Source organism: Protopterus annectens, chromosome 4.part1, assembly GCF_019279795.1.
Source record: "Protopterus annectens isolate FY-2018-M chromosome 4.part1, PAN1.0, whole genome shotgun sequence".
Lineage (NCBI taxonomy): Eukaryota > Metazoa > Chordata > Ceratodontiformes > Protopteridae > Protopterus > Protopterus annectens.
Genome location: NC_056734.1, coordinates 450,186,503 through 450,211,875, shown reverse-complemented (window position 1 = coordinate 450,211,875; position 25,373 = coordinate 450,186,503).

Genomic DNA, 25,373 nt, shown 5'->3' with positions numbered 1-25,373 from the left:
CAAATGGGTCAGACAAGTTTAGGGGCCGGTTCTGCAGTTACAACAGCCACAGTGTGTAGGGTCCAGTATCAGTAGGTCCACATTAGCCTTCTGTCTGCGGTACATACTGATCCTTTCCATAGCTGTGCAGAACAAGCTTGTCAGGATCCTGGGGTGGTAGTTTGGGGTATCCATTCAGGCAACACCTTTGTTGTGATGGACCACTGTTGTTATACACTGCTCTTTGGGTACATATCCTGTGGTAAGGCTGACATTGGCCAGTAGTGTGATTTTGCATTCCATTACTCTTGGGGTCCATGTTGGCCTCAGCACAGGACACCATCACATACCTTTGCTGCTGTGTGTTCTGCTTTGCAGATGATGGCTGTTACCTCAGCATCTGCAATGTCAGGGGACCATCTGCTGTGATAGGTATTTTGCACTCGGGGGGGGGTGTTTGCACTGCACCTGACAGGTTGTATGTTAGCAATATGTGTGTGTGTTTGGTATGTTGTTTGTAATGTCTGTGTGATTTGGAGCATATCTGTGGATGCCCAACATGGTTCCTACCATCAGTTGGGTAAGCCTTGTGATTATCCTTAGTGTCCTGTACGTGTTGTATCTTCATAGGTTCATGGGTTCATAGTAGGCTAGACACCCTAGGCCATTAGTAAGCCTAGCTAGAGTGTGTGTGTCTTTCGCCACCCCTTGCTATGTTCAATTATGGCCATTTATGAGGTTCTTCACTGTGCCTCTGTCTGGTCGTGACACAGTGGAGACCCCCAGTATACATGTACGGTCATCCATCCACTTGGCAATATTCCTGTTGAGGGGTGTCAGTGAGAGGCTCTGCCTACCATGGATTGGGATCCTGTTTCTGGGTGTGGGGAGCCTATGGGTTATGTATCTGTCCCTCCAGCACATCTTATTTCATTATGTGTTGAGGTTGACATCTGTGACTCTCACAGCTCCAATGGCTTTGATTTCCTGTGGTGTAGCATGTCCATTACTCCTGTGTTGGACATGGCCTGGTACAACAGACATACAATGCCTCTGTGTAGGCAGTGTGTGACTGCAGTCAGCTGGGGTGTCTACAGCCAGACAGCATATGACATATATTTCACACCCTTTATCCTGTTGGTGGGGTAACTATGAGGTCTTCCAAACCGCTGCAGGTGTCATGTATGGTACATCCCATATGAGTCATTGTACTAGATTATGGGTCTGATAAGGGAACAGTACAGCGGCACAGTGACCTCTGTTGATGTTGATGTGAATCCTTTCATGATACGGTGTCCAGTATCAACAGTCTTCATAGCCACATTGGCATTGTGGCTGTCACATGACAGATTAATGTCGACCTGTGTCCCTAGGTCCCTGATGACTCCTTGCATACATAATGGTTTGACACCTATGTGGTACTTTTTGTACCTTGTCTGGTATTTGGTGGGACATCCATACTGTCCAGTGTCCTCTGATGTCTGGGTGGGGTTCTTGTGTGTGAGAGTGTGGTCTGTCGCATGCTACAGACTGTACAGCAGTTTTGACTACAGTTATGTGCACATGGGTGGTGTCTGCTGCTTTGTGCATTGTCAGTTACCTGGCTATATGAGTGTCTGTGTTGCATATGGATACTCCCCCTCCTTTAATGTCTTGGTGCAGGTGTTGGGGCCATGACACATGGTATGTGGTATAACCTAGTAGTGCTGGTGTGCTATCACTAGGCCTGCAGCAGGCTTCTGTCACTGGACAGGCATCAATGTTCTCCATAATGGGAAGTGCCTCATGGGCATGCATATTGCAGTTTACACATCTGGCATTGGTCAGCATTACCCTTATGTTTCCTACCACTTATGTTTTCTAGGGTGGTGGGTAGTCTTTGGCCTTGCCTACATACGGCTCTATGGAGGGCAAAGGCCTTATCCAGTATCCAGACGCACGGTAACAGCTGACAGCCACCCCTGTAACAGCAGCATGGCTTGTCATGCTTGACATCTCAAGCAGACACACATTAGACCCTCTTGGACTGACAGCTGTAACTGTGCCAGCTGTTAAACATGAGCATACTGTGTTTGTACTGTGGCATCATTCTTGGTGAGGGTTGGATGCTGCACACAGCCAGTGTCATCCCGCCCTGGGGTACATACTCGGAGGGACCATCCATGTCTCATTTGATGTTGACCAGGAGGTACATCTCAGGTAATTCACACCAGCATGGACATTGAGTGCATCATATTTCTGCTTGCTTTGGGGTGACCTGCGTACTTGTGTTAAGTGGCATTTTGTGGCTACCTACAAGCAGCTTACTCTACCCTTTCCCTTGTTCAGTCTGGTGAGTGGGACAGCTGTGTGTCTGCCTATACAGACACCTATTACGACTGTATCAGACATGTTGTTTCTCCTTCGGGCCTGTGACTGTTTGGCACACCAGCTTTGTGTACTATTCATTGCATGTGCTATGTTTGAAGGTTGTGGTTGCTTGTGATCTACTTTGGAGGCATCTGTTGGTGTGGTGTGTTTGTAATTAAGGCCTCCGGGAATATTTGTCTGTGTTTATGTGTTTGGTTTACAGTTGTGGTAGGTCTATGTGGGACTGGGTTTGTGGTGTATGTGGTTACCTTCTCCTCCTGACTAGTGTTGACAGTACTGAGTTGTTGGAACTCAGCCTCTGCTTTGGATACACGGATGCATCTATCACATATGTTTGTATTTATTGGGGGGTGTTGTGGTTGTCTGTGTACTTGGTATTGGCGTCACATTGCCTCTGGATTCATAGGTTATACTTGTTGTGGCTGGACTTAGTGGATTGTATGTGTGGACATATGTTGTTGCCATACTACTGGTCAGTGATTACTTTCCTTTTTATGTTTGCTCTATCATGTGGTATCTTCCTCATTCTCTTGCATGGTTTGGTAATGGCTGGAGGCCAGCATGCCAGATGCCTGCGTGTATGGCATTGTGTGTTGTTGTTATTTGTGATTGCATACTCCAAGCATTCCTTGTTGTGTTCATGGAATGCCTGTATAACATGTTCTGTGGTGTGTCCCATATTCTGCACTTGCACAGGGCCTTTTGTGGATTCAACATCGGTTTTGAGGGCTGCAACCTATACTTTACACATGTTTTTCACTGTGGTATTCTGGCCAGGGACTTGGGTCAGGGTGTGTATATCCAGTGTGCTTACTCTATGGTCTGGTCTTACCAGTGAGGGGTACACTTCTCATCTTGCCATCCAGTACACATGTTGCTGATTATCACATCCAGTATGCTTACCCCTCTTGTGGGAGTAATACATTGTTCCTGGGCATTTTGGTTTATGGAATCTGGGTAATTTTCTCCTACTGTGTTGGTGCTAGTACAATGCTACCGGTGTATGTCTGGGTATTTTCAGTCGAGCAATATAATGTGGTTTGGGGGGTTTGATATATTCATGTATTCCGACATAGGCCAGGTGCTGTTCCTGGTATTAGGACAGTGGTCTGCAGCACGCTATATACTGCGAGGCAGTTTTAGCCATTGGTATTTGACCATGGTTATTCCATGCTGCGTCTTGTTGTGGTACCAACATGGGGGTGTGGTTATCCTTGCCATTTCTTGCTAGTCACCCTCCTTTTGTAGCTTGTTCCATGTTTTGCATCTGTACAGCACAGTATGAGGTGTGACCTGGTAGTCTTAGGGTGCTGATGTGAGCCTTGCCCAGTTCTCTATTACAGGACTAGTATCTACATTCTCCTTACTGTGTGCATTTACACTGCACACATCTTGCTGTTTATACATCTGTCATGGGGTAGTATTACATCTAGGTTCCTATCCCTTGTAGAACCTATGAGGTTGGGTTTGTGTTTTGAGACTTACCTATTCAGGGCATATTGTGGGTACTGACAGCCTTTGCCAGTATCCATTGGGCATGGCATGATAGGTGCACGCCACCCCTAGCAGGTGGTGCATCATGTCAAACTCCGCATATCTTCCCAGCCTGTAACACATTGGCTCCCCTTTGACTGACTGCATTACTTCAGCCAATTATTGTACTTGATCTTCTTGTCTTCATAGTGTGGCATCATGCTTGGTGAGGGTGAGATGTTAGGCAGGGTCTTCATGTTTGCATATACTAGATGGTGTTACATTGCTTAACACATGGCAATCATGCCTCAGGTGGTGCTGCAGTGCTGCCTCTGTCGGATGCACATATTACACTCCTTGTACATGTTTGAGAGCAGGTTGTGTCATGTTAGGCATCCCTGTTACTATATGAGCGAGTCAGAGAGGGGTATCATTCCCAGGGTTCCTACTGAGCCAGTGTATGTGCTATGCGTTGCCTCTTTGCCAAGGCCAGGGCATACTGGGCACGCCTCCTTCTGCCTACTGGGGCAGGCTCAGGTTGTTCCTCCTCCAAGTCACGCTCTGCCTGTGATGGCCTTGGCAATGGTGGGGGGCTGTTTGTCCCGGCCCTATGCTGGTCCTGCTGCAGCTGTTTTCGCAAGATCATATTATGTAGCATAGCACATACCATGACAATTTGGGTACATGTAGTTGGTGTGTACTGCAAGGCTCCACCAGATGTGTCCAGACACTGGAACCGTGACTTGAGCAGCCCAAACACATGCTTTATCAAATTATGTGTTTGTGCGTGTGCCTCATTATGGCGTTCCTGTTCAGGTGTTTGTGCATTTCTGATGGGTGTCATCAGCCATGGCTCCAGTGCATAACCTGCATCCCCCACTAGGTGTCCGTGTGGGATGTCCCCATTGGCAAATGTCTGGTACAGCTGCGTCAAATGCCAGATGTGGGAATCGTGATAACTCCCAGGGCAGCCAGCACACACATTCATTATTATGCCCTGGGCATCACACATGACCTGGCAGTTGATGGAGGGGAAGCCCTTGCGGTTAATGTAGGCCCTACCCCGCTCACCAGCTGGTGCTTTGATGCGTATGTGCGTGCAGTCTATAGCACCCAGTACCTCAGGGTATTCCGCTATTTGCTGGAAGAGACGCATATTGCTGGCCAATACCTCACGAGCATTGGAGAAATATACATGATCATTGACATGTGCTGACATGGCATCCAGGAACTGGTGTAGTACCCTGGAGGCTGATGCCTGTGATATCCCCATCATATCGCCAGTTGGTCTCTGGAAGGCACCTGTTGCTAGTATTCTTAGGCAAACACATACCTTGGTTTCCACTGGGATGGGTTCCCCTCTGTTGGTTCTGTGTGTGAGGCGTGGCCTGCACAGCTCAACAATTTGCTGCAGGAGCTCTCTGTCCACTCTATAGCGCTCTACTATCTCCAGCTCATGTAACCCATGGTAGGTGACCCTGGGCCTGTACACTCTTCTCCGTCTCCTCAGTGTGGGTTTTCTGGCACCATCTGCATTGTCACCACCCTCAGCAAGTCGCCTATGTCTCATTATGACAGCTATGGCAGCCCCTAACATTTCTGCTCTGAGTGATGCTTTTTCAGTTTTCACTTCTATTAGCTTACTCCTGTCTTGCAGTGTCTCTTAATGGAAACATCCTGCACTACTGTTTGCAGTGTTTTAAGTGCTGGGCTAGGCTACTATTCTGCCTATGTAATTGCCTGCTTCTAATTGTTTTCACCTGCTAGCTTCAGCAGTTATCCCTGCTAGCTTCCTATTAATTGTGTTGCTTCCTTTTTCCTCTCTGTTTCCTCATGGGGGAGCAACTTGCATACTATCTGAAACACGCTCACAGTGGCTTACACGTGCGCACACGTGCTTACACAGTTCAGAATCTACTTATTCGGGTTTAAACACGCGTACACACACTCATACACTGTTACATGTCTGCCAACAGCCTCCGACATACTCAGCCTGCCTTACACGCGTGCACACCCGCGCAAACAGTGTTAAACATCTCCCAACACGCTCCCACATGCTCACACTGCCTTACACGTGCACACACTGTCCTACTCGCGCTTCATGGTGTGCACACGTGCGCATGCACGGCCTGCAAGAAACTTTGGTGTAGGTAACAGTGTACACCTTCCATTTCTTGACTTTCCATTACTTATCTAGTGGTACACCTCTTTCCATGATCTGTGCCTGTCATCTGTCATGTTACACTGGCCTCCAATGAACTGCATTTCTTTCTATCATTCCCCCTTGTGATGTCACCTATCTCCTACTCTATTCCTCCCCCTTTTGTATCGCTTACACTACTCAGACTGTGCTCATTTGGTATGTGACTGTGAGATTCAGTATCTGAACCCTCATTTACATGAGATTGCCTTATAATGCTTAGTTACATGTCTTAGACTCAGCTTCCCCCCTTAGCAACCACTACACGGTGGCCATGTTGGTTTTAGTCTGCTGGTCCCTGCATTGTCATTCCATGTATTGCATGAGACCCACATTTGTGGGTTTATAACCTTCTTTTTTATGGTTTTATACAGCGCAGCCCGTTTGCGCGGGGCTGCGCTGGGTTTAAACATCGCCGAAAAAAAATAATTATATTTTTAACATTTTTGCATCGGGTTATCTTGCCAATGGCCACATATTTGGCTATTGGCATGCTGCCTGAATCATATGCAACCTTTTTTTGGAGCTGACATCGCTCCGTTGTGGATTTTGCAGAAATGTACTCAGTTGTCAATTGAGTACATTTCTGCAGCTAAAACGTCTCCTACACGGACTGCTTTCTGCTTCGTGGATCACTAATATACCTCATTTGCATACCTTTCGGATGCAAGTGAGGTATTTAGCATGTCCACGCCCAGTCCATGTAAGAGATGCTTTAGCTGGTCTCCTACACGGAGTTTAGGGCTGTTCCTGGATTGCGAGGCTTGCATGGAGTGCTGCACGTCTCTTACACTCTGTGCAAGCCTTCGTGAATCCTGTCCAATGAGAATGTGTTCTTTAATTAAACAATATAAAGGCTTATAATATGGTCAAACAAATATAAAATAAAAACATTAAAATAATAAATTCCTTCTATTAAGGTAACTTGTACCTTGCTATTAAACATTTTTCATTACTACTTAGTATGTCTAAGTCCTGCATAAATGTAATAATACCTTGAAATACCCAGAAGTAGAAAGATTCCACACATACAATGAACATTCATTATATTTTGGCACTGCACATCAAATCATAGCCATTAACTACAGTTAGCAAACTCCCCATATCTCCAGAACAAATTGCATTTAAAGCAGTGTTTATACAAACATTGAGGTCTGCATTCATATTCCAGGGCTTCTCATTTTCATAGTGGTGATCCGTGAAGAGCGGCTCCATGTGCATATACAAATCCTGGACTGTCAGCATGCATATGAAGATGTGAAGGAGTTCCTGTAAACATGCCCTTCTATCTCAAAATGGTGCTTTACACGTAAGCATGAGTTCATTTTATAGACATGAGAATTCATAATGAGCTCACTTGCATACCAAATGAATAAACAGCCATGAACTAACTCCAGTGAGCAACAGTTTTCATAGAGAATACAGATGAGTGAGGGGTGATCAGTTGGTGCTTCTCCATACCTGAAGATTTTTACTGAATGGGTCGCTTGAGCAAATGTTTCATTCTGATGCTTGTGTATACCTGGACATTTTACTGAAAGGATCACTTGGGAAAATGTTTCAATTTGGTGCTTGTGTATACCTGGACATACTCCTGAAGGGGCCATTTGAGTAAATGTTTCATTTAGGTGCTTGTGCATACCTGGACATTTTGTTGAAGGGGTCACTTGGGTGCATTCTTCATTTTGGGGCTTGTGCATACCTGGACATACCATTGAAGGGGTCTCTGGGAGAGGTAATTAATTTGTGTGTCAGGGAAGTACTTGTGCATACATAGATAGCTGAAATGAACCCTGGGCAAAATAATTTATTGTGTCATTTTAGTGTTTGTACTTACTTATGACAAACTAATGAATGGGTTGCTGAGGGAAATGATTAATTTGTGTGTCAGGGAAGTACTGATGCATACTTGGACAAACAGGTTTACAGGTTGCAACTCTAATATCAAGCACAAAGCATTGCTTTTTAACAATGGATGTGCGGACTACAGGGATGCCGTACTATGAATTGAAAAACTGCCTCATTAGCATACTACACTTTTCAGCATTTCTTATTTGCATCTCATTATTTTAAAGCATTTTAAATTAGCATAAATGGCATATAAATTTTGCCTTTGCTACACTCATTCATAAGCTTCAGGAATAACCCTATCACATTTGCACAATCAACTATGAATACCAGCCTAAGTCTATGCATTATTTAATATTGCAATGACTAGTAAGGTTGTTAGCTTGAAACATTGCCACAAATCAATATTCAGATCTATGAAAGCACTCTTATGTTAGCTGCAAAAACACTACTTGATTAATAGAGATTCAGATGAATCTTCAAGCAAACTATTGTAGTTATTTATAAAAAAAAAATCAATATCTAATTGCAGACAGAAACTGCTTTTCAATTTTACCAATGAAAGCAGCAAATAGGATGCTTGTTGCACATCCAACATTACAGTTTCAAGTATGAATAAAACAATGAATTCAGTCTGCATGATTCTTAAAAATAGTTCATTTATCACGTCTTGTGACTATCTCCTGCTCAATTCTTGCATTTCCAAGTAAAGGAAAACCCACAAGGTAACTGCATTTTAAACTCAATCTAACTCTGTGTGTCAACTATTGGACAGACAGTCATTTTCTATTTCTCTATATAATTTGGACTAATGAGGTTAACTGACACATTAGACTCCCACTTGATAAACATTTTTCCTTTGTAGAGAGTTTTTTATAGATGCAGTACTAGTCTCTTATGTCTGAATTCTTTGCAGCTAGTGGGCTAACCAAGATGCTAGTTTACAAGCATTTTTGCAGCAATGATTCAACCATCTTTAGAAGAAAAGCATCTATGTGTGGTGCATCTTAACCTTCCTTACTGACTAAACTCTGATGTTTGAGGCTCACATGCAGAGTCTGGTATGTCGTTATTAATGTGATTATTTAAGGTTGATAGTGAATTTGAGAGGACAATGGTGAATAAATAGATACACTTTTTTTGTTGTTCTTAATTTTTTGGTAGGTAGGAATTGTGATATCTACACTTACCTGTTAACTTTCCTCTAAATAAACTACAAAGGTCTTTCATGATTATTTGTCTATTAAGTCAGTAAAAAAAATTAATAGTTTGTTCTAGTCTTTGAAGAGCTAGAAAAATAATGTTTATGCACATATACTGAATGAGGCAAACTGATTCTCTCTGAACAGATGTGCTCATAAAATCAGCCCTTTCGTTGTGATTCCTACATTACAGCTCCAAAACAAAACAGTACTGTTCATTTTGTAATCTTTTTAATGGGACTAATAGTATTGTCTGCTCAAAGCCTGTTGTGATATCTGTTATTTGAGAATGGTAATATTATGTCATGCTTCAAATCAAGAAAACATGAATGGCAAAACTAAACTGTTGAGTACTACAAATGTTGGTACTAAACACAGAGCTAATGTATCACAAGAACCTGAACAAAAATGTTTTTGATGGGTGCCTGTACCCCTGTATCCCAGTGCAGGGGATTCATCCCAAACTTCAGATTCTTAAATGTACTTACTCTTAAGTTATACAACCACCCAAAAAAATAAGGTAAATTTCCAATTCTAGCAATCTCAATGTTATGGTATCAGACATTACATATTTTGAAATAATGACTGTCTATAGAAATCCTCTATATTGGTGGTGCATCCCCTGATAAATCTTCCATCATATCTGTATTATATCATAGGTTCATAGGTGTGCACTAGGCTAATAGCCCTGGGGCCTTTACAAGCCTAGTCCATAGGATTATTAAACCACCAAGAAGGAAAAATAGTCCAGTTATACTCTGTTAAAAGGCTCATGCCGAGGCGCTGGAGAACATCAATTGCTGGTACTATAAAATAAATTCTTTGGATATACTGGCTGAGTCATTTCCTAGTCCATAGGATTACACTGGCATCATGCCACCCAACCTTAGTTCTCAGTGCCTCTGTCGAGTAGAGCCACTGGAGTGATCCCCGGGGTGAATGTTCTATTTCCCATCCAACCATCAAGATTTTAATTGAAGAGGGAAAGTGAGGTGCTCTGTTTGACATGTATGGAAAGTCTATTCCATAGCATGGGCAGTCTCTGGGTGAGGAACCTGTCTCTCCAGCAAATTCTGTTGATTGTGGTAATGAGGTTGATGTCTCTGGAGCATGTAGTGCGCAGGGATGGGGATCTCTTTAGATGTAGCATTTCTAACAGAGCTGGGTAAGACATGGCTTTGTAAGTCAAGCAGAGATCGCCTCTAAGTAGGCGATATGAGACAGAGAATAGTTGGAGTTTAAGTCTGTCCATATAGGACAAGTGTTTAAGGCCTAGGATTCTCTTTGTGAGGTATTTTTGCGGCTTCTCCAGTTGTTACAGGTGTCTAGTGAGGTACATACCAGATGAGGCATTGTACTCCATAACTGGCCTAATGAGGGAAGAGTAGAGAGAGACAATGTCCTCTTTCTTCCTGGATGCAAAACCCTTAGTAATGAGATGTGCCACATAGAAGGACTTTCTGACCACAGCGGCAATGTGGTGGTCAAAAGAGAGGTTGCTGGTCAAACTGTGTTCCCAGATCTCTTATAATGCCTTCTGTGTTTAGTGGACTACCATCAATGTGGTAATTCATGGGAATTGGGTTTTTCCCAAAGGGGATGATGACACATTTTTTGGCATTGGGCTTAAGATCATGGTTCTAACACCAGTCATTGGTCTCTGTGAGGCCTTTCTGTAGGATGTCAACATCACATGGGGAGTTAATAATAGCTCCCAACTTGTAATCGTCTGTGAACTTTGTCAGCCAGAGTCCCTTTGTTTTGGCCTGGTCTTCAGAGAAGTAGCAAACAGGAGAGGACCCAGGACTGAACTCCATTAAATATCCATTAAAGAAGGACTTTCTGTTCCTATATCAAGATTATTATGGGTGCATAAATGGTAAGTACTGCTTTTTAACCTTTATACAATTTGCTGCACAACCGTTGCCTGCTATAGATGAAGGCCTACTAGCTCATACACTTTATTTAGCTCTTACAAAATCATTTAACATCATAGATCCATGTATATGAGATAAGGAAAAAAGCAATTAAAAATTGACTGATATGCAATAACGTGCAGCACTGAGATATTATGTTATATAACACAAAGAGATAGAATAGATGGGATACCATTCTACATGAATCATCTGGCCAGTGGAGTACCTGGGCCCTTTGCTATTTTATTACTTCTCTGCTGAGGTGCAAACTGACCACCACTGGTCACAAAAGATGCAGATGATTGAAAGAACTACATAGACACTATGCACCTGCAATGCTCTGACAATAGCCTTGTGTGAAACAAATGCATGATATTCCACACCTTATTAGACAATAAAACTTAGTACCGAAGAAATGTAATTTTCCAGCCTCAAGGCTAGTAAACACTTTCCTTAAGGAAGAACAAACCAAAAAAATGGGAAAACTAGTTGTATTGGAATGATATCAGCATATAGTGTGCTAAAATAGACTGGTGTCATAAATACTAATGTAAGATCCATGTTAAAGATCAACTTGCATTTTTATTAAACAACAAGAAAACAGTATTCAAGCTGGTATTGCTTCTCTAACCCACAGTTTATTAACTAAAAACAAAAGATGAGCATTTTCACTCTTGTCAGAGCTTCATCAGATCTAAGTTATACATATAAGTAGCAAGTAATACATAAGTTTCAATTTACCATAAAAAACCCATGTAAATTACACTGAAGGCAATCAATTGTATCCAAGAATACATAAATAGATCACATTCAGTGAAAGTGACTGGAACAATGGTACATACTTGCACATAAACAGATCACATCCAGTGACAGTGATTGGAACACTGGTACCTACTAGCACATAAACAGATCACAATCAGTGACAGTGACTGGAACACTGGTAAATACTAGCACATAAACAGATCAGATTAGAACGCTGGTATGTACTAGCACTGAGACAGATCACATCCAGTGACAGTGACTGGAACACTGGTACATAGTAGCACATAAAACATATCATATTCAGTGACAGTAATTGGAGCACTGGTACATACTAGTAGATAAACAGGTCACATTCAGTGACATTTTTTGGAACACTGGAACATTCTAGCACATAAACAGATCACATCCAGTGACAGTGATTAGAACACCGGTACCTACTAGCACTGAAACAGATCACATCCAGTGACAGTGATTGGAACACATACTTAGTTTGCATTTTTATTGTGATTGTTGCTATATACTCTAAGCATGTACAAAACCACTGTGTATCTTTAGTATAATGGGTATAGTGACAAATAGTGTAAACATTTAGTCCTGTATTTATGTTATATTACTATAGTAAATAATAATCAAACAGATGGTAGTGGGATTCACTTCTGTATGAAATATTGTGATGCTAGAGGGGAGGAGTATAGTCGTTACCCAAACTCAAAAAAGAATTATTATGCTAAGGGCTATCTTCACTTCACTTATGGATTTTCAAATGGAAAATTAAAAACTATATGTTGCTTGTTACTTATATCTGTTCCTTAGATCTGATGAAGCTCTGACAAGAGTGAAAGTACTCATCATTTGTAAGGTGATCTTTAACAAGGATCTTCCATTAGTATTTAAGAAAACAGTCTATTTTAGCAAGTCATATGCAGATATTGCTCCTGCACAACACATTTTCCTTTTTATTGGCATATTCTACACTTAATAAAGATTATTACACTGAATCTAAAACTTGAGGGCAGTGTAGTGAAAGCAGACCCTCTTGAAACAGAATTAGCCTCACTAAGTGATAACTTACAGATAACAGCCACAATTAAATCAAACTCTTTTCTGTTTGGCTGATAAGGCTTTTGGGATAGATCATCCAATAATAAAAGAAATGTAAAGATTTGCTTCAATGTATGCAAGGCTAATCTTGCCTCTTTTTGTAGCTTTTCATAGTAATATAAAGATATGCTTCTTAAGACATGAGAAAGTTTGCCTTACATTTGGCTTCTCAAAAAAAAATATCTTGGAGTCACTACATTTATGCCTCAGAGAACATTCACTAACCTCAGTGTTATACAGTATCCTGAGGCCCAATCTTTTATCTTCAAAAAACTGTCAGTCACTGTCCATTTTGTAGTACCTTTTCTTAGACATAGCCCAAGAGATTAACAGCAGGTTTGATAACTTGCTACCAGAACTAAAGAGCAAGGAAAAAAAGGATTCCTTCATGACTCAGTATAATTACGCAATGTCCTTCTGGGTTTGTGTTAAAGAAATTACTGGATTATTTTAATGTATGACATGGAGTACAGACATTGTATTATGTGTGATGACCGTGCCCTGGCCCAGCAATCAAAGAGCCTCAATCCTCACCACTAACACCAGGGAGGTCATCTCATACAAGAGAAAAGGATATACAGTAAAGTATAATTTCCCTTAAGTGCACACAGAGATCACAGTCACTCTGGGGCTCGTTGCTCCCTTGCTCTCCAGGTCCCCAATAAGACTCCCCACTGGCACAACTATAGGGTCCAGATCTCAGCCTAGCTGGCAAGCTAACCTCCAGTACCTTCTCTGTTCAACAAGTGCTTCGTGTCCCTGCCTAGCTAGCTGACACACCACACACACACACTTTGAGAAAAGGCTATACAACCACACAGACCCTCCTGGGAAAAAGGCTGGCACAGGTTCTCCAGCTGTGCACCTTTATCCAGGCTATACAGTAGTAATTACTGCCACCACCAGCTAATAAATATCAGCTACTCAAAGTCCCTTAAAAGGGTGTCCAATTATTACTGTGCATTATTATTATCCAATGGTAGTATGACTAACAGTCAAGGTTTACTTTAGAGTGGCCTATTACAATAACGTCTATAAATATGCAATGTACTCTAGAGCTTATCTCTATACAAAGCAGCCACAGGTAGAAGGTTTGAAAAATATTTAATAATAAATAATTAAAACACATGACAAAACTACTACACCACAGAGATATCTAAGAGTTCAGAGATCACACAGAAACTTAAAATAATACAGTAGGACAGGTCTGACTTCAAAGAAAAACACCCAATTAATCTTTACTAGCTTTAACTATTCCTTCAAGAAATCACAGTGCTAAAACATACATATGAGCATAAGGCAGAGTGCTGATAAGTTGGATGTCCAAAGTCAAAATGCTCTCAGTCTCTTGTGAGAAATAGTATTTTAAACATTTTAACAAACATATTTGCTGGGTCCCTTCTCAAATAACATAATTTTTGACACTTGGGTTTTCCCAGGGAAACAAACTGCATTATTTAGCAATCTAACACCTGCACAGAAACTTACAACAATAGAAGACATTTCACATGTATATTCTAACAGAAACTAGAGTAATAAAGCACCCTTCACATCTAAATTCTGGTCATAAACTTTAGCCTTAAAAGAATGGGCATGAAACCTTCATCCAGACACACTGGAACCGACTTGTAAAACATTAAAGAGATTCATAAGATCTTTTCAACTTAAAAAGACACATTTGAAATACTTGGCTTGGTTTTCCTTACAGCAGATGGCAATGTTGCAACAAGCTTGAAGTTCACATTTTACAGTGTTTTCCTACATTTAAAAACACAAGCCTGTATTTTGCATTTATTTATACAGTTGATAGAATTATGTATCAAATTCTATTTGACTAGGCTTCGCCCATCTCTCCCCAATCATCACATCATGCATAAGAACTCAATCAATGCTATTATGGTTGATAAGAAATGCAGCCATAATGTTATGTTTAACATTATTAAAGAAATGCAGAATGCACCGACATTAATCAGGCTCCTTTTCTCTTGGGAAATCAGTTTTATCTATGAAAGGACAAGAAACAACCTCATATTCCTGGTCACTTCTGTTGATGATATTACAAATCACTGTCTGCTAGCTCTCATCCACAAGGACTGAGAAGGGTCTAGATAGAATATAGGAACCAAAGTAAGACAAACTAGTGAAAAACAAAAAGACAGCTTGGAAACACCAAAGCAAATTCTCTCTCAGTTTAATTCTCTCTCAGTTTAATGAAGCGCTTTTCATCTTGCACATGTGGCAAGACTTCATCAGAAACTGAACAAACTTCAACACAAGCAATATATACACACCCTTTTGTCACATGACACTGCTAATTAAAATCTTGTGTCTTATAGGCACATCCACATTATTGCTACTTAAAACTTTTTTTAAAAACAAATATGACTTTCCTTTACTTATGTATTTGAAATTACCAGGATTTCATACTTGGATGTGGATCTTAGTAAAGATATAGAAAGGAACGCATATGTAGCGAAAATTTATAGAAAGGCCACATATTCAAACTCTTACATTTTAGCAGTTGCCATCCATGGCACCAAAAGAAATCAGTGGTGAAGGGGCAACTCGTGAGAGCTGCCCCTATGGTCACGTTGGACCAGGATTTCATGGATGAATGTAATAATTTGAGGTCAATGTTTGTTAGGAGAGGTTACCCAGTGGACTTTTTTGAGTGTCTACTGGAAGAAGTAAAATATAAGAGAGAACAGGGGTTGTATAAACCCATTTTGTCCATTGGTTTACAAAGTGTAATAATAAGTGACAGAGAATTACAACAAAAAGAAGTATGGAATTTAAGCGTAATAACATCCTATAGTAGTAATGCAAGGGAAATAATGTCAATTTTGAACAAAAATTGGGAAATAATTAGGAGAGATCCTCACCTTTCTTATAAGGTCAAAAGCAAACCCCAGATTATTTACAAGATGGGGACTAATCTAAAGGAATTATTACAACATAAAAAAACACCCCACAGTGGAAGTGTGGCATGCACAAATGCCAAATGTGTAACTACTGTAAATACATGAGTACAGGACAAGACATTGAAGTTAAAAATATTAGTTTTAAAATCAAAGTGAAGTACACTTGTCAGTCCAAGTTTATGGTTTATGTAGCTCAGTGTCAATGCTGTGCAGCATTTTACATAGGTAAAACGGATAGAAGGTTAAAAGAACGAGTATACGGACAACTATATAAAATAAAGACCCTTAACAGAGACAATGCACTGGCTAGACACATTATTTCCTATCCACAACATTCATTTTTGTTTAAAGCAATTGATTCAGTTGTTGATGATAGTCGGGGGGGGCCCACTTACACTTTTACTTGAGCAACTTGTGTTAAGTTGGCAAATACGCACTGAGGCAATGTTTTACCCGGGTTTGAATGAGACAATATCTTTAAACGGTATACTGAAGTTGAAAAATCTTAAACGTTAATGTGTGTATGCATTTTTATAAAATGCATTCATATTTGTGATATCTGACTTCATTTGAATCAGATATGTAAGTTTCTGACTTCTTAGTTAACTAAGTAATATCATATTTTGAGAGTCAACACAATAATTTGAGATATAGTATTGTTAGTATATGTATGTTTGTATATATATTTCTATCACCATTACAGGTAAAAATTCTGAAGCAAGGGAAAGGTTGAGATGTTCTAAAATATTGTCAGTCATATTTGTTTTTAAAAAATGTTTTAAGTAGCAATAATGTGGATGTGCCTTTAAGACACAAGATTTTAATTAGAAGTGTCATGTGACAAAAAAGGTGTGTATATATTGCTTGTGTTGAAGTTTGTTCAGTTTCTGATGAAGTCTTGCCACATGTGCAAGACGAAAAGCGCTTCATTAAACTGAGAGAGAATTAAACTGAGAGAGAATTTGCTTTGGTGTTTCCAAGCTGTCTTTTTCTTTTTCGCTAGATAGAATATATACTTTTCAAGCATATTTTCTACCAATTTTCGAAATATTTTTAAATTCTATTGGTTCTTCTTTGTCTTATCATTTCTTTATTTTGAGCTATCTTTATTTCACATTGTAGCTTTACTGTTTTGTGTGCCTTTCTTTCTCGTTTTACTATTTTGGCTGTCTTCAGCCATCTGTCTGATTAAATTTCATGTCCTGAGTGCTACTTAGTGCAGTATAATAATGTTGAAAGTGTTATATTCATTGTAGATTGCAAATTTACCAAATTTTTGAGGAGTTTGGCTGTGTGTGGGGTTAATATATTTATTTCAATAGCTTTGTAGTTTCAGTGGTGGGACAGCAATAAATCTGTAGGCAAGGTTGAGATGCTGCGAGACTTATTTGAAACAAACTCTATAAGTGCAGTGAATGTTAGCTGTTGATCCAGGATTAAATCAAAGCATTTTTGTTGGTTAACCTGGGGTAAAGAGTACGTGCAGAATATTTTACTGCTACCTTGGAAATATACTCATGCTGAAGAGAATCACAGAGCATGCTGGTTGATGTTCAGCTTTTAGCTATCCATATTCATGTATTTATTTATTTATTTTTGGTCCAATCTGTAAATCTATTTGAATTATATATGGCGGTGCTTTCATATAGCATTTGGAGTAGGGTTTGCAGTACTTTCAGTCAGTTGCTGTGATGGAGAAGTATAAAGTTGTCTGTGTAGACTTAGAACATTGTGTTTAGCTTATACAGATTAGTAGTTAAAGGAAAACTCTACCTTCTCCTACAGTTTCTCACGTCTTAGGTTACCTTTATTCCTACTGTATGTTTCTAGCATTGTGTAGTTACCAGAAACATACTTGTACTTTATATAACTTTCATGTCCTTGTTTTTAATCAAAGGAAGGGAAAGACTACCCACATTTTCAAGCTTAATTTCTCTGGCTGAGCTCTCTCAATTCAGTACTGGCAAGACCAGTCAGGAGGAGAAGGTAACCACGCACACCACAAACCCAGTCTCACATAGAACTATCACAACTGCAAACCAAACACATAAACACACAAAAACATACTCGGAGGCGCTGATTAAAAATCTACCAAAACAACAGCGGCCTCCAAAGCAGACACACAAGCAACCACCACCTCAAGACATAGCACATGCAACACATAGTTCACAAAGTCAGTGTGCTAAACAGTCACAGCCCTTAAGGCCAAACAACATGCCAGACACACTTGTAATAGATGACTCCATAGTCAGACACACTGATGTCCCGCTCACCAGACTGAACAAGGAAAAGGTCACAGTAAGCTGCCTGTTGGGAGCTAGAATCCGCCACATAACACAAGCACTCAGGTCACTCCACAGCAAGTACAAATATGACTCAGTCATTGTACATGCCGGTGTGAACGACCTGAGATGTACCTCCCTGGACTACATGAAAAGAGACATAGAGGAGCTCTCTGATTATGTAGCCCAGGCCGGTATGACCCTGACCCTGAGCAGCATCGTACACTCACCAAGAATGATGCCACAGTACAAAGACAAAATGATCAGTTTTAACAATTGGCTTAATTACTGGTGTCATTCTAAGGGGATCCAATGTCTGTCTGCTTGGGATGACATGCTTGACAAGCCACGCTGCTTCTCAAGGGATGGCTTGCACCTGTCACCCCTAGGCTTCCGGATATTGGCCAAGGCTCTTGCCACCCCCATAGTGCCTTTTTTAGGCAAGGCTCAAATGACAAACCTACCTCCCTAGAAAACACAAGTGGAAAAAACTAAGGGTAATGCTGCTCAATGCCAGAAGTCTAAACCTCAAGATGCACGCCCTCGAAGCCCTCCTCAGTATGGAGAACATTGATGTCTGTGCAGTGACTGAAACCTGGTTCAAGGCTCCTGAGAGCACCCCAGCACTATCAGGTTTTACCTCATATCATGCTTTCCGGCCCCAAAACTTGGACTGAACCACAAAAGGAGTGGGAGTATCCATTTTCATCAAAGATACCCACACCTCCAGGTTAGTGGCAACGCACGAAGCATCGGAGACTATCCAGGTGCAACTAACCATAGGCAAAACTGCCTTACAGTTTGTAGCATGCTACAGACCACCCTCTCAAACTCAGGAACCCCACACAGCCTTCCTGAAGACACTGGAGAGTATGAATGTCTCTCCAAATACCATCATTTTGGGAGACTTCAACTACCCAAACATAGACTGGGAACATTACTCAAGCCCCAACACCCTAGCCCAAAGGTTCCTAGAATTCATAAACTCAAATGCAATGGAACAACTAGTCACCATTCCCACAAGAGGAGACAATATATTAGACCTGATCATCACAAACATGGGGACAAAATGCTCCACACCAGAAGTATATCCCTCTTTGGTAAGATCAGACCATAAATTAATCTCACTGGAAATCCACATCCCCCCCCCCCCCCCTGCACAAAAGACCACAGTGAAGAACTTCTCAAAAGCAAACTTCACACTTCTTAAGACTGAAGTGGTATCCTTCAAGGCCCCTGGGCCAGTGGAAACCACAACCCACACTGCTGAATCCTTTGCAAATGCTTTCTATGGGCACCTTCAAGAATGCATGGATCATGCAATCCCAAATAAAACCAAGACCCATTCCCCCAAAGGCAGGCGCCCAGTCTGGTGGACCCCAGCCATAAACAAACTTTACAACAGGAGGAGGAAGCTACTACATGACAGAGCAAAATCCATAAAAGGGAAGGCATCTCTGATCAGTACTAGCAAAAAACTAGGATCACTCATAAAATCACCCAAGGCCAACTTTGAGAGAAAAATCGCAAAAGACAATCACAAGGCCTTCTTTAACTATGTTAGAAACCTGGGTGGAAACTCCCAGATATGCTCAGAGTTAGTCCAAAATGACACAAAATACACTGAACCCACTGACATTGCCAACATTCTGGCAGGCAGGTTCAGTGCAAATTTCTCCTCCCTCCGACCCAAAAGGAGAAATAACTATCCCAGCAGAGTGTAGCCTCCCTAACATCTCAGATGCCCAGGTGAGAGCCGCCCTCTCTAAAGCTAAAAACACAGCATCAATGGGACCGGATGGTGTCCCGGGCTGTGTGCTACATGAACTCCAAGAGGAACTAAACCCACACATAAGGCTGCTGTTTAATCTTAGCCTTACTACAGGATACGTACCCAAAGAGTGGCGTATGGCAACAGTGGTCCCACTTCACAAAGGCAGTGCTTCTACGGACCCTGGAAATTACTGCCCCATAAGCTTGACGAGCCTGGTCTGCAAAGCTATGGAGAGAATCATTATGGAACTCATAAACAAAGACATTGGGGACCTACAGACATTGGATCCTACCCAATTTGGCTTTGTCAAGGGCAGATCCTGCCTTTTGAACTTGGTCGACTTTTTTGAAATATCACTAAGGCCATTGATGAGGGTAAGGCAGTTCACACAGCCTACCATGACCTTGCAAAAGCCTTTGACACAATACCCCACTCGGGCATCATAGACAAACTCACCAGCTTAAATGTAAACCCATATGTCACAAGATGGGTTGCAAACTGGCTCAAGGACAGAACCCACAGGGTCAGAGTTGCTGGAGCTATGTCAGACTCTAAGCCAGTCACAAGCGGTGTCACATAGGGCTCAGTCCTGGGACCCCTCTTGTTCGGCATTTATTTTTCCGAGGTACAAGCAAACATAGGAGGATTGTGGCTGACAAAATTCGCAGATGACTGCAAACTGGGCGCCATAATTGATACTCCAGTGGACACAAACATCCTTCAGAGAGGCCTCATAGAAATGGATAATTGGTGCCAGAGCTATTGTCTTAAGCTGAACGCCAAAAAATGTATAGTCATACCCTTTGGGAAAAACAAGGTACCGACAAATTACCACATAGGTGGTAATCCATTAAGTACAGAAGAGGTAATCAGGGACCTAGGGACCCAGGTTGACAGTAACCTCTCATTTGACACACACATTGCCAAAGTGGTTAGGAAGACCTTCTATACTGCCCACCTTATCATGAAGGGTTTCACATCTAGATCAAGAGAGGTCATTGTGCCCCTGTACTCTTCTCTTATCAGGCCAATGATTGAGTACAATGCCCCATTTGGGATGTATCTCACCCGACACCTGCAGCAGTTGGAAAGACCCCAAAAGTTCCTCACCAAGAGGATAAAGGGTCTTAAACATATATCATATGCTGCCCGACTGAAAAAAACTCCAGCTCTATTCAGTCACATACCGCCTACTCAGAGGTGATCTGTGCCTGACATACAAGGCCATGTCCAATCCGGAATTAATGGACATGCTCCACCTCAGAAAATCCAAATCCATCAGAGCCACGAGAACAAGAGACTTAAACCTCAACACAGAAATAAATAGGATGTGCTGGAGGGACAGATTCATAACCCAAAGGCTCCCTACACTCTGGATCAGAATCCCAGTCCATGTTAGGCAGAGCCCCTCACTGACTCTATTCAAGAGAAATCGCGATGAATGGATGGGAGATCGTAGATTTACCCTGGGGGTCATCTCTGTGTCACTACTAGACAGAGGCACAGTAAACTAAACCCAAAAAGGGCATAGTATTCTCATCCTAAGGGGTGGTGAAAGCCACACACACTCTGGCTAGGCTTATAAATGCCCTAGGGCAGATAGCCTAGTACGAACCTATGAACCTATGAACCTATATGATTTGCAGGAGGATTTGTCTATGCCCAGGTGCGGCCTTACGTCAACTGGTGCCCTAGGCAAAACAGCTCCATGGTGCCCCCCACCACACTATCCGGTGCCCTCATCCTGGTCTGCCTACATCAAATAAATACTGGAAAAGTGACCCTGCTAGAATTGCACCCTAGGCGACCGCCTAGTTGGCCTACGCCTAAGGCCGGCGATGTCTATGCCTACATGACATACCACAGACACAGATACATTTGTATACAGGTAATGCTGACAATCTTATACTGGAAATTAGTCTTGCTGATGTTAGGAGCTCAGCAGCTGATATTAAATAGAAAGAGAGGTTTAAAACTGCTTTCCACTGTATTACAGAGAGGAAAATGACATACTGATTCACATCTGCTTCCAATGTAGCCATGCCTTTCATAGCAAAACAGAGCAGTTCAAAGGCAGTTGTCACCTCTTTTGACAAATTTACACAAGTAACATCACAGTATTGAAAAGCTAAGCTTTAAACTTAAATGTTTGTTGTTTATACTACTTTACAGTTAAAGATGACTTAAATGTAGTATCAAAGATGATATTTAGAGAAAAGTCAGAAAGTATTTTTTGTGTAATTCTTGTAATACAGCAACACATTTAACAAAGTGTGGGGGAAGTGGACTGTCAGTCTATCTTGTACTACAAAAAGATACTTTGAACAAAGGCCTGCAATTTAATTACTTTTTTGGTTGCAGTTATATAACTCCTAAATATATAAAAGGACAAAAAAAACAAGCTCTAAGACACACACAAATGAGGGCCATTCAAGAAATAAAAGCAGTCCTGTTACAGAAGTTATATAAGCTGACAGAGACTGACACTAATCCCTTTATGCCAATGGTGTGGGAATAGATCACTATTTCCTTATGTCTAGAATGACTTGAAATGGATTATGAGAACGAGAAAGGCTGAAGAAGAGCAAGGTCATGTTGATATGCCAAGCCTTATTGACAGTCATTTTGTACAACTCATTAAAGTTCTATAAGAAGCAGTCAGAGTGATTTTGATGTGATAAAATAGCTCAGAAAACAAAGACAGAGTGAGAAAATAGATTTTTTTTAGCTCTAAGGCAAAGTTTATAGAGAAACAGGGCAGGTCTAGCGTTGCCACCTATCTGTTTTTTCCTGACTATCCGGAAATTAAACCTATTGTCTGGTAGTCTGGAAAATACTGTAAAACTCTGTTATTCTGTTTCAGAAAAAGAAACAGACTATAAGAGTTTGTTAAATTGGTGGATTTACTATGCTTTTTTAGAGAAAAGCCTAGTAAATCAGCAGAAAGAAGCTGTCACAAATGGAAAAAAGACAGCATTCTCCCTCAGCTGACGTGAGAATGATATCACAGAATGGGTGAGAGTGGAGTGTGATGGGTGGAAATGGGCAGGGTTATGGGAGGTGTTAGTTTGGCTTTGGTCCAGTTTTAGCCACAGAGAAAGGTGGCAACCCTATGTTCCAGATTTACAGAAATCTATATTACTGATGACCTGAATACTTTTTGGAAAATATGGAGAGCCCCATTTTATTACTGCACATATAAATTATATTTGCTTTAGTACTGACAGTGATAGATTATGGACCAGTTACAAAAGCTCTCAAGAGGTCAAGAAGCTAACTTCTGTTATACTACTTGTCCTATGTTTTTGGGGTTTAGAGGTGTAGTCGCAAGCTTCTTTGAGGAATTTGGGATGCACGTTTTTATTGTCAGGGGATGTAGTTAGATCAGTACGAGCTGTTTGACTTGCTTTTTTAGAAATTAGCAAAGCAAAAAATAGACTCATAATTCTGTACCAGAAGTACTTTAAGCTAAATTAATGTTTTCATCTCCAAATGTGGAATTAGATTTTTTTTCAGTTACAGAATCAATACACCAAGCCATATAAATATAAAACCTACTTGATAAGATGACAATTAATATTTGCAGCATTAAACAGATAATAACAATGACATTAACAATGCATAAATATTACATAAAAAAATAACCATATCTTGAGTTTCTGTTTAAAGAAGCATTTCATATTAGTATTGTCACTGATGTCTGCATTTATACAAGAATTAATGTATATTTACTGGGGTGGCTATGGCATAATAGTTAAGGTTTTCACCCTACAAACACAAAGTACAAGCTTTGATTCTGGCCCCGAGTTATTGGTTAGGCTTAAAATGGCCCTTCAGGGCAATTAGCATAGTATTCACCTATAAACTTGACAAGTAAAGCAATTTTTTCAAGTAAACTCTTCATGTCCCTCTCCCTAATATTTTCTGTTACCTATCAAAAACACAAAAAGTTAACTTCTTGAAAATTTACAAATCAAACTATGCTTAAACAGGCCACTACTCATAGCCTTATTTGTAATGGCTAAAATACTCTCCTCCATTCACTGCACTAGTGACTTTACCTAAATAGAAGGTCTCACAGCTTGTTCAGGTAGCTAAGTACACACCATTCTCGAACTGCATTTAAAAATCCATTCCTCCTATAGATTTCTTCATGTTGTTAACAGGAACTGATTGACTCATAACTGTAGCTACACAATGCACAAAAAAAAAAAAAAAAAAAAAAAAAACATTTTATATGCCAGAACATCTAATATTCTCATTCACAAGATGGTCATATTCCAATTACGTTCTATAATCCTACATTCCTCAAATCACTCTCTATCCTTAAAACTCCCCAAGTCTAAACACCCCTCTCACTCTCTAATCCTAAAACTACCTTTCCACTCCCTAAACCTAAACTCCATGGTTGCTCCCTACTCCTGAAACTCTTCTCTCTCTCTCTCTCTCTCTCTCTCTCTGTCTCTCTCTCTCTGTCTCTGTCTCTCTTTCCCTAAACCTAAATATCCGGGTTGCTCTTTAATCTCAAATCTCCCTTCTTACTCCCCAAACTAAATCCCCCAGTTGCTTTCTAATCCTAAAACTCCCTAAACCTAATTTCCCCTGGCAATTTTTCCCCCAAGCCTAACATCTAAACTCCATCCCATTCCTTTCTGCTGCACATCCCATACTCAAACTCAAATATATGTTCAAGCAGAAGCCTCCAGCTTCTCTCTCTCTCTCTCTCTCTCTCTCTCTGCAGTGTTACCTCATTGAGTATGAGTTTGTGCAAGCCATGACAAACCCAAGTCTCCAACTTCAAGAATGTGACCTGTGAGCAGTCAGGACGGAAGCTGTTGTATGTCTAAGCATCAGTACAATACTATGCTGATGTACACATTGCAAAGATACTCTAACAAAAAAGAGACCATTCCATTTAAAATGTATTTTAGAACATCGGAACGTAAAATATAACCACAGAGTAAAACATGCTCAGAGCAGTCATAAAAAACAAACTTATTTCAATCAAATAAAAAGTGATTAATCAAAAACAAGATAAAAACAGGTAAGCGCTTTCACTCACAGCTTCATCAGAACTTTTATAACATATAATCAGAAGAAGGTATTTAAATAACTTTCCAATGAAATTAAACCAATAGGCATCGTAATAGAAGCTACAGGTAATTAAACGGTCTGACATCAGTTCCTATATCAAGAGACTCACTTACATCAGTTCCTATAAACCTCTTATATAAAGCCTTTATAAAAATAAACATAAAAATAGACATAAAAATCAACATAAAAAGTGTTAAGCACATATATAAAAGGCACAGCAGAGTTTAAAAATGGTCATGTTTTTACATGGAATGAGAATCGTTCTGCTGTTTCCAGTAATAATAATGTTAAGAAAAATAAGTTGTTAACCTCTGATACTAGCAAAGATGTGTTGAGTGCTCCAGGAACAGTAAATGCTTGTGATAACATGTCAAACTGATTTGATAACATCTCTTACAGATGTCGAATCCATTTATACTAACATGGTTAATGAATCTGTGGTGCTGAGAGC